Raw genomic sequence first — 13447 nt, 5'->3', positions numbered from 1 at the left:
TCTCCTCCCTTCCAGCCCTGTCCTCCCACTCCTGGCAGTTAGAAATTACAGCCGTGGGTGTCCCTGTTATTTATACAACACACACATCTTAAATCCACAAAGCAGGAACAAATACCTCATGTCTTTATATGCTGGCTCTTATCAAAATCTAGGTGACTCTTTAGGAAATAGTCTCTGGGTCCAAGTCAAACCTCATCTAAGCTAATGGGAAAGTTTTTGGTGGGCCTCAAAGGGATATGGATCAAATGGATCCTTGTCCCAGGGTTGGATGCAGAAAAGAGATTATGGCTTCTTTGTGCAATATACTGCAATGTGCTGAACTTGCAGAACATGTTGAACTCCCTCAAAGTTCTTGGTAGCACCAGAGCTGCCAGACAGCTTCTGAACTGCCAAGTCCTCACTGCTTCTTTTTGGCATGGTGCTGCTTGTGAAACAAACTTATTTTTCTTTCCCAGCCTGGGTTGTGAAAAGGGACAACAGGCAACTAAAACATTGTGTGAAACCTGGTTATCAATCCATAATACTGATTTCACATTTTGATCTTCAAATCTTCTTTCAAGTAACTTATTGAATGCTTTTGCCCTCTGCAAATCAGGCAAAGAGCTTGAGTCCGTTGCAGATGGAGCTAATTGGGGCTGAACCTGTAGATTAATTTGAGCCCATCAGAATCAGAGGCAGTGTGTTCCTCAGTTCCCTTTAGCAGGGCACAGGCACTCCTCCAAAGTGGTGGTGGTGGTTAAGGGTGCCAAGAAAGTGGAGTTTCATTAGTAACTGTGAGAACTGTGGAGGGAAGTGCATCTCTGAGGGTATGAGGATTGCCTTGCTGGGGAATAAGACTGTCATTATAAGCTGGACTGGGAGCAGTTTTGATGAGAAGAAAGTAAAATAGGAATAAATTGCAGTATAAAGTTCCCTCTTAGTGCTCTTTTTCCAGGCAGAGGAAGCACTAAGCATGAGTGCACTGTAAGACTGCAGTAATACCTTCTGCTGCTAAGTAATAAGAAGAGCAAAGCATTCCCAGGATGGCACCTGTAACTCCTCTCTGTTAGGCTAAAAATGGCTTAGGGATGTGTAAGTGCCTCTGCAAAGGAAACTGCTCGTGTGCAGAGATGTCTGTGCTCTGCAGCAGACTTGGTCACAAGGCCAGTCCTGCCCATTAGCTGTGAACATGCTGAAGAGAGTTATGGAGCAAAGCATCCAGTCCCACGTGAGGGGCTAAGACTGGGCTCTCAGGGAATCCAGGTGTCAGTGAGAATGAGGGGTCATTGCCACCATCAGGGACATTAGGATGGGACCTTTTTGGAGTGTATTACTGCTGGAACACAGCAGCTCCCTTTGTGTAGTCTGTAGAAAAGATGCTTCAGAGTTTTCTGAGCTATCATCCTCCCTGGTTTATAGAACACATTACTGCTGCCTTATAGCACTGGCAGAAAGCTGGCACACTGCCCCTAGAAAAGGTGCAGATGCAAACATCTGTATTCAGCAAACATGAGGACTTTTCTTCTTTAATTAAAGCTGAGCTACTCAGTGATAAACACCTGCTATGGTTAATATGGCAAACCAGGAATGAAATCTGAAATACTTGGGACTTGGATTTTCACTTAGTTCTGCTTCCTACTAAAGGGTGTGACTGAAGCAACTTAATAACTTACTTGCCTAAGGAGTATGTAATGTCAGACCCCCAGAGGAGTTGGAAGGACTCCTCTCACCCCTCAAAATTTCCTGCTGGCTATCAGGTATTCTTTTATCATCACACTTTAAAGTGAAAACACTCTACATTATTCTCTATGAACTGTATTGCAGAACACGACTTGGGAATGACCTGAATAGGAAGGTCTGACAGATTGCTTTTTCTAAAGGCTCTTCAGGGAAAAAAGCAGACATGACCCTCTGCTAAATTATACCTGTGTTAAAGTAGTGTATTGCCACTGCTATTGACAGCTTTGCACCTGACTAAATGAGTGTGAAAGAAGTATTGGGACCAGCATCAAATTATTTTTCACTTAGTAGAATTGCTATGGTCTCTACTAAGCCCAGGGGAGTTTAGAAAATCTTGGTTCTGACCTCCTTGCCCCAGGTTTGACAGGTCACTGGAGGTGGTGAATCATCTATATCTTCAATACAGAGATTTGGGGCACTTAGAATGAAAATAATGTTCTAAATTATTGTAGAGACTGACAAGGTCTCCCCTGAGCCTCCTTTTCTCCAAGCTAGGGACCCCCAGCTCCCACAGCTGCTCCTCTCATGATGAGTGCTCTAGACACTTCTCTCACACACTCTAGCACCTCCACGCTCTTCTAATACTGAAAACAAGTGCAAACCAGAAAGTAGAGAACTGAGTCTGGTGTTGCTGGGTTGGGGTGAGGGTGCAAGAGCATCCCAAGAGGGTGAGAGGTACTGGGGAGGTCCGGGAGCCAGCACATCCCAGGCAGGGTGAGAGGTGCCTGTGATTTATTAAAAAAATATGGATATTAATCTAGTATCGATCTCCAACTGTGACAGATAAAAACTCTCTAACAGTTTAAAGTTAGAAAGTGTGTGTTTATTTGACACCATGCAGTGTGTGGGATAGCTCCCAAATACACACTGCGCCTTCAAGGTGATTACAGAATCCTTTTATCCATACAAGTATTGAATACCCAAAATACAAATACATATTCATAATTTTGGTACACCTCATTCATTGCTTCCTATGCTAATAATTTCAAAAGCTATTAAGCATGTGTAGTTTGTTCCTTGAAATGGGTCGGTGGTTCCTTTCATGGGGAGGGGTCCCAAAATGAGGAAGTACATGAAGTCTTCCTCGTTCTGACCTTTCTAACTTTTCAATGCAAATATGACAAATGAAATATTGGTAGAACTCCCATTCCTTTTCTTCAATTGGTTTGAGAACAGAGGAGGCCCACAATTGTCTTATGTTCCTAAAAGCTATTTGTCAGTTTCTATATTCTTCATTATAAACCCAGCTAACTAAACATTGTGCTGCCGAGCAATCTATTATTAGTTAACTACTAACTCTTAACTTCATCAAGGCTTATTCATTTATTTTAATTAACTCTAGTAAGGCTTATCTCTAACTAAAATCTTAGCCGCTCTAAAATCTCTAAATTCCTTAAAATGTACGCTTCACCCGGGGCCAGGACATCCCGGGCAGGGTGCGGGGCGGTCCCGGGGCCGGCGCATCCCGGGCTGGCCGGGCGGCTCCGGGCAGGGGCAGCGCCGGCGCTTCCCCCGCTGCGCCCCGGCCGCTCCGCCGCTTCCATCGGCAGAGGGACCCCTCGCACCGGCCACCGGAGCATCCCCCGCGGCAGCGAGCCGACGTGGGAAAGACCTGTGGACGAGGGAAAAAATGAATAATCCAGTTTCCCCGGTCACCTGCTGCTTTTTCAGCAGTTTTTGTTGACAAAGTGTTTGGAATGATGAAGGTAAAGTGGTCTTGATAAAATTAAAGCATGTTGCTACCAAGTTTGTTCTGTAAGTCTTACTCATGATTTTGTGGCCCCTGAAAAAAGTAGGGAGTGATTATGGGTTTAGGTGGATGCAGGATGCAGGTGTCTTTGCTTGGAGAACATTTGCCTCTGCTGTGCTGGTGCCTCAGCCAGTGTCATACCTGTCTCCATCATATCTCTCCAAAAAAGAAAGGAAGAAATGTCCCATCGATGTCCTGGAAGTAATAAATAGAATCATAGAATCATTAAGGCTGGAAAAGATCTTTAAGATCATCAAGTCCAACCATTATCCTAAATTAGCAATAGGAAAAAAAGCAAAGCAATCAAAGGGCATCTGCTGCATCCTAAGAAACCGCTGGGCTTCACTATGCTAAAAGCTGCAATTATTAATGTAACAGATAATGGGGTTGATGTGAAACCTTTAGTGAAGTCAGCTGTAGGATTTCTTTTCACCCCATCAAGGCTAAAATATGAATTATGCACTTGCAGAGAACAGTTTTTCTTAGAGGGATTGCAGCTTCTGGTTTTGAAGGAGAGCACAAACTCTCCAGCTTCAGCTCTCTCTGAGAATGGCCCTTTGGAGAGGAGTTTGCTTGTGCAGCCTGAGGCCCATGTGCTCAGTCTGCTCCAAGAGCTCCCTGGGTACCCCTATGAATTCTGCTTCTGAAAATGCTTCAGAAAGTTCTTGTCTTTCCACTGTCCTTCAGAAACTGCCAGTTGGAGGGGGAAGAATTTTAAGTGCATTGATCAAGATCTTTTCAGGAAGACACTTTTTCCAGTTTCTCACTCTTTCTTTTTTGCAAAGGATTTCCTTTCTTTCATAATTACCAGCTGCAGTGTTGTAGGTGTGCCTAGGACATGCCAAACACAGGTAGACAGACCTGAAGCCTGAAGCTTTGTACCCAGCTGAAGTGGAAGGATGGGTCCCTGCCCTGGCTGCTTGAATCATCTGTATTCATCTGTGCTCCAATAATCCTTCCTGCAAAGCCAGCCGTGTGCTCGTACAGCTGCGTGACTAATCCTTAAGTAATCGTTTATTTGGGGAATGTCACCTCTGGGTGTGCAATTTATTGGTCCATAACAGTACATTTTGAAGGGGGCAGGTTGAAATAATTTAATTAGCATTTCCTGAAGGGGGATAGGACCCCTTCCCCTTTTCTCCTTGTCCCCAGCAGAGTACGAGGAGTACATGGTGTGCATGTGAAGAGATGGGAATCTGAGTTTCAAGGAGATGAGGGGTGTCTGAAGGCTGATTGCAGTGGGAAGGACAGACTGGGGAGTAAACACAGGGAACCACAGTGTGGGAAAAGCTTCTTTGCCTGGCTGCTGGAGCTGCCAGCTGTAGAGCAGTGGAGTCCCAAGAGTGCTTTTTGAAGATGTGGTGGGAGCCATAACTCCGTGCCTTGCTGTGGGATGCTCTGTGGCTGGAGAACACCTGGACTTCTCTGTCTGAGGCCACACCATGGCCATGCTGTGCTGCATGAGTTGTATGCAGCCCAAACATTTCTAGTACTCCTGAAAGGTCCTGGTCATGACCCTCCAGGTGGAGAGTTCTCTGGTGCTGGTCCCTCAAGAGCTTTGGTGGGCTGGAGGGGGTGTAGATGGGTCTAGGTGTGTCTCTCCTGTTACAAGCTGGTATTTTGGGAAGGTCACAGCACAGCCAGCTAGTCTTTAAGGGTGCTAGGAAGTCTGACTGCCAGGAAGGATTTTGTACCTGGAGCCAACTCCCATCCCAGCAACCCCTTGGAGTGGAGAACTTGCCCTCTCAAAGTCTGGATCTGAACATAATGCTCCATCTTTAACATACTGCTTAACACCAGTGGAAAGAACATTTGCAGTCCAAATTCCTCTGGGTTTTTTTACTTCTTTTTTTTTTTTTTTTTTCTCCTCTTATAAGGCAACTTAGGAAGATACCAGCTTGAAGAGGAGGGTGCTAGCAGTCCCTGGGGCTGGTTCCTTGCTCTGGCCTGAATACCAAGATATGATTTGAGTTGTTGATAGGACTCAGGGAAAATGTAGCTCATTGCAGGACTGGTTGCTATGACATTTTTTAGATCACCATATCAGGAGCTATTGGTGTAAGAGTAACCTACATTCTGCTTTGTGTCTGATTAAAGCCTTTTTGACAGGAACTCTATGTGTTTGACATGAATATGGATGGTTTGGGCTTCACAACGCAAAAAAATCTCTATTTACCCAGTGGTGACAAAGTATAACTTCTGTGGGACAGCTTTGGAGTCCTTATGCCTTTTAAGGGATAAGTTAAAAATAAAGCTATTATTATTCATCTGTTGCTTCCTTTGGCAATAATATTCATCACTTATATTTTGGCATGGCGGCGAAGAATTTCTAAGTGAGGATTTGATCTGAAAAGTCAGAGGAAATGTTTCTACAAAAACAGATTCCCACAAAATGAAGAGTGGGCTGTTTTTTTCTTCTAGTGTGAGATCAAAACTGGGCATGTCCAGACAAGGCTGAAGGTATGTTTCTGTCCTGCTGACTAAAACCTCACAGTGGTCAATGGGTCATTGGTCGTTTGTCCCAGGGACATTATACCTAAGGCAACTTTGCTGACTTTCAGTCAACCTCCTTAACACTGCTGCAGTGAAGGAAAAAATAGCTGGTTCAAATGAGGACCAAAATCTGGATGTCTGGTTCCAAGAGGACTTTTAAGGCAATGCAAATGTTTCTTAAGGCTATTTTTTTGCATTCTAGTTCAAACTGCTCTCTAATCCTGTGTAGCATCTGGTACTTCAGAGGAAGAAGGGAAGAATGAAATGAAACCTCCCTGTAGACCCAGAGTATTCAAGCAAACTGCAGTTTTTCTCGTCTTAAAACAAGATTAGCAATCATTAAAAGGACAACTGACAGAAGAAGAGTGTGGGACTGTGGTCATTTCCATGAAGTTGTCAATACATCCCTAGGCATGAAATCTTCATTTTCAGTGCCTCCCATTAAAAAAACCAGCTCAGTGGGGTCATCATGAGGTCACTGACATGACGTGCATTGGTTACTTCTCCCAGCTGATGCTATTACCTATTTTGACTTTGCCCTTTGGCTTGCCTTTGGCACTTGAACTGCATTAACCACTGGAGATATGAATCAGCGTGCAGGACTGACAGACTCAGCCACTCAGGCAAGCTGGAGATGTGCCAAATAAATAATCAAAGCTCCTAATGAGGCTGCAGAATGCTGGGGGCTTGCCGGGAACTTTCTTGCATTGTGGTTGTGTCACAGTTATTTGAGAAGAAGAGGAAAATATAATGTTTCTTACAGCAGAAAGAAAATCCAGCTAGAATATTTTAAGTCAAGTGATGAGCAGCTATGGTGCTGTTTAGATTTTCTTGCCACATGGCTTATGATGTTTATTATTTATGATAGTACTATTGGAGCTGCAGTGGTATGAAGAGAGGAGCAGAAAGAGTTTTAGAAGAGGCAAAAGATTTTAGTTGTAAAGAAGCCATTGCCTCTACTTAAACCCACTTTTTTTTTCATTGTTTTCACATATGTGTCCACATCTGCAGAGTGATTGTGCAAATTGCAAACCGATCATCTGCTTTTTTTTTCTTTTCTTTTTTTTTTTTTTTCTAGAATGATTCCTCAATAGAGCATTTGAGAGTTATAGGCTTAGCTCCTTCAGGAATTTCCATGTGTTAAAACGTCAATTATCAGCTGGGACTTGTAGCAGCCTATTGACTACGGAGTTCACTGAGGAAAATGCTGCTTCTGCTCTTCAAATTTACCAGGAGAGTGGAAAGAAAAGAGATGCAGAGTTCACATGCAGCACTGGGAACAAATTGTAGCAATCCTCAGTAACCTTCACCACTGGAACCTGCTGTTCATTTTGTGGAAGGGCACCATGGTCAGGTCTTGCTGTAACAAACTACCCCATAGCACATCTTTCCTCATCTGGCCAGCCAGATAATCCCTGCCCATCCTCAGTTTTGTGCAATCTTGCTGTAAGTCATGGCCAGGGATGGAGGAGAGAGTAGGTAGCTTGTCCTTTTCTGTCCTGTGCTGTAATGTGTATTTTCAGCCTCTTGGTCTCTCTACCCACGCAGAAATTAAGTGGAGAGGGAAAACCTGATTTGATAGAGGTAACTAGAAGAATTTGCCAGGTAAAAGCCTGTGGAATATCAGGCACCAGTTCTCTGCAGAAACTTCTCATCACATTTTGAGTATTTCAGAGAATCCTTTCCTCTTTCCCCAACTTTCTAAATGCTGAGTTTGGAATTTTTCAGCCCTCCTTAATAAAACCCCAAACAATCAGATGTGCTATACGGTCCCTTCTCTCAGCCCCATTAATTTTGCACAATTTTGATTCAGTCACAAGGACCATGGTCCCTTCTCACTCTCCTGCTGGGAGTCTGCCAGTCCTGTGACTTCTAAATCCACCTTGGTGCCTCCATGTATTGGGAGGGATAGGGCACTTGTCCCCCCCTGCCCTGGTCTCAAAGGACCTGGATACCATTTTTCCTGGCTGATCCAAGGCATGTTGCCTTTGGGAACAGCTTGCAGAGCCCAGACAAGTGAGGCAGAGCTACCAATCATGTTAAAATCCTCAGACACCTTATCCAGAAGTCAATTAATTACGCCTCAGCCTCAAAATCATTAGTCAGCAGTGGCCATTTTTTTTTTTTTTTTTCAATTATGGGGTTTAAGGGATTACTGTGAGTCATTACCCTGAGGTATTAATAGCTGCATTGCTTCTGAGATCATTCAGGTAAGGAGGTGGTGCAGCAGCTGCACCCAGGGCAGCAGGGAGCTGGGAGCATGACCCTTTCTTTTAGAGTCTAGAGCAGATCTGGAAGGAAAACATGCCCTTGAGTTAAAAATTCAGCTCATTCCACAAGCTTTTCACTTTGTCTCTCGAGGGGTCAATTAAAGCTTCACGGTCTTTCCTGCCACACTGGCAAAAAAAGATCTTCATCTCCCCTTCCTTTGATTAACTGTGTTGTTATAAAGAGACGATGCAGCACAAGCAAGGGAAACTAATACACCTTCCCCCCAGCCAAGGTCCTTGTAAATGAATCCATTAATTTGAACCAGGGCACCCCTGTGCTCGAAAAGGTGCAAAGCTGGCACACAGCTAAAATCCGCTGAAGTCCAGGGGTTGTGGGGGCAAGTGGCCTCAGATATGGGAAGCCTCCCCTGCACACAGACTTCACACATGCGCCTGGGCATCAGCTTGCTGAAGTGGTTTGCTGCAGATCCTTCCCCCAGTTTGGCCTCTTAGTTCCACAAAAAAAGATGCTCAGAGCAGGCATTTAAATTTTTATGAAGTGCTTGCTTTATTATCTTAATAAATCCTTGTTTGGTTTGCAGAATGCATCCCCACTGAAGTTAAGAGTTTATATGAAAATTAAAACGGCACTGTATCTTCTTAATTAGACAAATGTACAGATAAAAAGAAACAAATGTCAGCTGGCACTGGAATTTAGCTTTGCTGGGAGGGTTATTTAATATTTCTCTCTCAAGATAATTGCAGAGTTAATTCCAGTCCTGCAGGCATTCAAAGGGACAGCAAAAATACCCCTTATCAGTAGGTAAAACACAGGTACAGTCCATTCTGTGTTGTGACTCTCATCTGTGCTGAATTATTTACTTCCAAAAATAAGTTACATAATTGTTGTCACATGAAAATTAAGCATATTTAATTTTCACAGGTGAGCAGCCAAGGCTGAGCCCATGAAACCTTTGCTCTGGCACATTATTTAAGGTGCACTAACTTACAGGCTTAATTGGCGAAAAATGGTGGGAGAATATTGATCAATTAATTTTTTATTCCGATTGTTTTTGGCTTTCAGAAGCAAGACATTTAAGAAGGAGATCATAATTACTTCTTACATCTCCTAAAGACTCCAAATGTAAATCAAGGGGAGTCATCCGATGTTTTTTACAAGAGAGCTTTTTTTGAGCTTTATATTTTTTTGAGAGCTAGGAAGAACAATTAAGCTGAATTGTGGGAATAGTTTTCTTCTAGCTCATAGCTGGCTGGAGGGTGGATCTCAGGCTGCATTTGCTCTCTTAGCTACATATGCCAGAAGAATATCTGATTCTCAGAATGGAATATAGTGGGAGAAGCTACTGGGTATAATGTAAATTCTTGTAGTTACTGGCTCTGATGTCCAGGGTTTTAGTAATGAGTTTTGTTCCGTGTAATAGGTTGGGATAAGTGATATTTTACAGCAGGTCTAGTGCAGCAGAGATGGGCCTGGCTACAGGGCTCCTCATCTTCTTTCTTGGGATGAGGTAGATGGAGACTTGGCAGGAGGCATCAGTCTGGAGATGTCCTACCAAATGGTTCTGAGGCAATTGGCTGTACAAGGAGAGCTCTGGCTTCATAACCCTGCCCTGAAGCATGAAGAGCCATGGCAAAGATGTCACTGCAGTGGCTGAAATAGGGGTAGAAAGCAGAGAACAAAAATGTAATACAGAGTTTAAAGATATCTTCTTAAAGCAGATCAGATATTTTCTGTTTACTGTACAGCTTAAAACACTACTGTCAATCAACTCTGCTTAGAAGGTTTTTTGTCTCAACTTCTCATCCTTCTTTTAAAACTTTCTAAATTAGGGATTTTGTCCTGCTTCTAAAGGGAACATAACATGAAGAGACTTTCACATTTACAGAATGAAACCAAGACCATCAAAACAAAATCCTTGATTGGGGCAGTACTTTTTTTTGTCTAGCAGAAGTCACAGGAAGCAAATTTAATTCAGTACTGGTACTGGGAGGATGAAAGGAGACCTGCAAATGTGCCATGGGGTGCATTGGTAAATCATCAGCCTCGTGGGAACGGGAGCCAATTCCACAAGCACTGTGAATGTGTGGGCAGGAGTCACTAATCTGCCAGGACTGGGTGCCCCCTGCTTTGGTGATGAGTTCTGTCACTGCTGAGGGGTGGGCAGGGGCTGGTGACTGCTGTGCAGGATGTGCTGCTGGGTTTGGATGTGCACTGGGGAGCTTTGTGCAGTGCAGGACGTGCTGCTGGGTCTGGATGTGCACTGGGGAGCTTTGTGCAGTGCAGGACGTGCTGCTGGGTCTGGATGTGCACTGGGGAGCTTTGTGCAGTGCAGGACGTGCTGCTGGGTTTGGATGTGCACTGGGGAGCTTTGTGCAGTGCAGGATGTGCTGCTGGGTCTGGATCTGCACTGCGGAGCTCTGTGCTCCAGGAGCTTTTTGCAGAACATCCCACCTTAAATTTTGAAGCCTTGAACTGTGACCCCTTGAGCTGGGGCTGGGCAGGAACTGAATGTATTTGCTGCCTGGGTTATCTGACCTTCATCTCCCCTGGAAAAGGCAGGATAGAAGCAGCAGGATTCCTAGGGAGAGAAGCCTTTTGGGGGAGCTATCCTCTCCTAGGCACACAGCAGCAGCCATCATTAATTTTGTTGCAAGTGTATCTTCCAAATAGGGAGATCAATTCTGAATATTTTATGGCTTTAATTACACCACCCTGCATGTGATGCAGAGAATGGGTTATTAGGCTGCAGGATGCTAATTTCCTTCTAGGATGAGGTTTTTTTTTCCTCATGCTTTTCCTGCTTTAGATAGCAAAATATTGTATGCAAGGAGGCAAAAATTCATGGCTGCATTGAACTAGCAGTTAGGCTTAAAACAAGAGCTGGCAGAGCAAAAGGTCTCTCACTCTTTCCCAATATGACTCAATAGCTGAGTTATCAACAGCATATGGATTTCAAAGGGCAGGGAAGGAATAATTTATCACAAAGTCATTCATATCTGCTGCCAGAGAGATTCTTCTGCAGTTCAATCAAGAAGTCCCTGAGTTTTGATCTAACACCCACATGGACACAGGGATGGTGCAGAGTGGGGGTAATCCAGGTCAGTGGTGTTGCCTGGCCCTTCCATATCTGGTTCAAAGAAAGGGACCAAGCTTGCTCTTGCAAGGTGCCACCAGTCACCCTTAGCAAGCACAGCCAAAGCCTGGATACTGGAGCTGCACACAGGGCTGGGTGAAACAGCAGCAGTGATGTAGCAGCTTTCTCAGACAGGGTCTGGACTCTCTCTTCAGATCACCTGCAGGCAGGTCAGTCTGTCTATGCAGGATCTGCAAGCCCTTGAAAAGCCAGGTCCAAGGAAACAATCAAGACACTGTGAGCTCAAATCAGAGCTCTGATGAAATTTGTCTTTTCCCATCTGAGCCATCTGTCTGCCTCTCCCCTGGTATCTTTTAGCAGATCTTTCAAAGCCATTTATTTTGTCAGCCTGCACGATGACATTATAAAGCACAGGCTATCTGCTCCAGCAAGAAATGACTTCAGATATTTTGCTTTGCATGTGGGTGCAAAAGGCCATTGCCCTCAGGTTGGATAGGTTGGCCTATCACATCAAATCTCATAAATGAAACATGATTGAATAATAGAATCAGCAATTGTTTAGACTGAAGAAGACCTCTAAGATTGTCATGTCCAACCATTAACCCAGCACTGACAGGTCCACAACTAACTTGTCCCTAAGTGCTACATCTACACATCTTTTAAATAGCTCCAGGGCTGCTGACTCCATCATTTCCCTTGGCAGCCTGTTCCAGTGCCTGGCAACCCTTTTGGTAAAGAATTTTTTCCTAATATTCAATTTAAACCTACCCTGATAATCTTAAGACCTTGTCCTATTGCTTGTTACTTGGGAGAGGGGACTGAGCTAGACCTGACTACACCCTCCTTCTTCTGAGAGTTATGAGGTCTGCTCTGGGTCTTCTTTGCTGCAGGCTGAACAACCCCAGCTCCCCCAGCTGCTCCTCACAGGACTTGTGCTCCAGACCCTTCACAGCTCTGCTGCCCTTGTCAGGACACGCTCCAGCACCCCACTGTCTTTCTGGTTGTGAGGGGCCCAAAACTGAACCCAGCATTCCAGCTGTGGCCTCACCAGTGCTGAGCATAGGGGGCCAGCCACTGTCCTGCTCCTGCTGGACAAACCATCTCTGACACAGACCAGGTGCCATTGGTCTTCTTTGGGTCTTCTTGGCTATCTGGGCACACCTGGCTCATTTTCAGCTGCTGTTGACCAGCACCTCCAGATCCTTTTCTCCTGGGCAGATTTCCAGCCACCCTGCCCCAGCCTGTAGTGCTGTGTGGGGTTGTGTGACCCAGCCACAGGGCCCTTCACTTCCCTTTGTTGTACCTCATACAGTTGGCCTTGTCCCATCAATCCAGATCCCTCTGGGCTGACGTCATCTTAGCATCTTCCCAGGGAGTGGATCTGGGGATTACAGGAACCATGAAATCTCTCCTAAGACTGAATTCCTGATCCTGAGCAGCCTGAGAGGGGCTACACAAGCACATTTATCCTGACATTTCCAGTTGTTTAAACATACCCATACACCTCTGGGCAACCATGGGCTAGCTAGGGGATCCACCAGGGTTCCTAGAGCATGGTACCTGCTCCTGGCCCACGTGTGAGTGCTTGAGCTGCTTTCCTCTCCACAGCAGGTTGTGCTGCAGTCCTGCTCTGCTCAAAATGCCCAGTGCTGCCCTGGCAGAGGCTGTGCCTCAGAGGACAATGCTCTCAGCATTGGAGGAACCGGTTATGGCTGGGAAATAGCTCTCCTCAGTTCCATCATTTATCAATGACACATTCCACTTATCTTCTTTGGGACTGGATTTATAGTCTGATAAAGTAAATGGCAGTCTCTTTGTTGACTTAAGAGGATTTTTGGGTTCACAGTTAAGACTTGATTCAGTAAAAGTATACTGCCTTTACAAGTCAAGGAAAAATAACCCATATTAGACTAAATTTTACTTTCCTAAATAGTCTGCATTCTTGCTTTTTGGTACTGTTTCACATAACTGCTGTATTAGGATGTCTATTTTGTAATTGTGCAGAACAGATAGTTCTTTTCTTCTCCAAATAACTTTCAAATACATCTTTCAGGTGTATTTTTTTGCTCTCCATCCAGCACAGCTGAAGGCTTAATGCATGTTGACCTTTAGCAGATCTGCCTTTTTAAGGCCAGCTTGACTTCCTTTGTGACTATTCT

This window comes from Lonchura striata, chromosome 6 (genome assembly GCF_050655825.1).
Source record: "Lonchura striata isolate lonStrDom1 chromosome 6, ASM5065582v1, whole genome shotgun sequence".
Classification (NCBI taxonomy): Eukaryota; Metazoa; Chordata; class Aves; order Passeriformes; family Estrildidae; genus Lonchura; species Lonchura striata.
Note: the sequence above shows the minus strand (reverse complement) of the source record.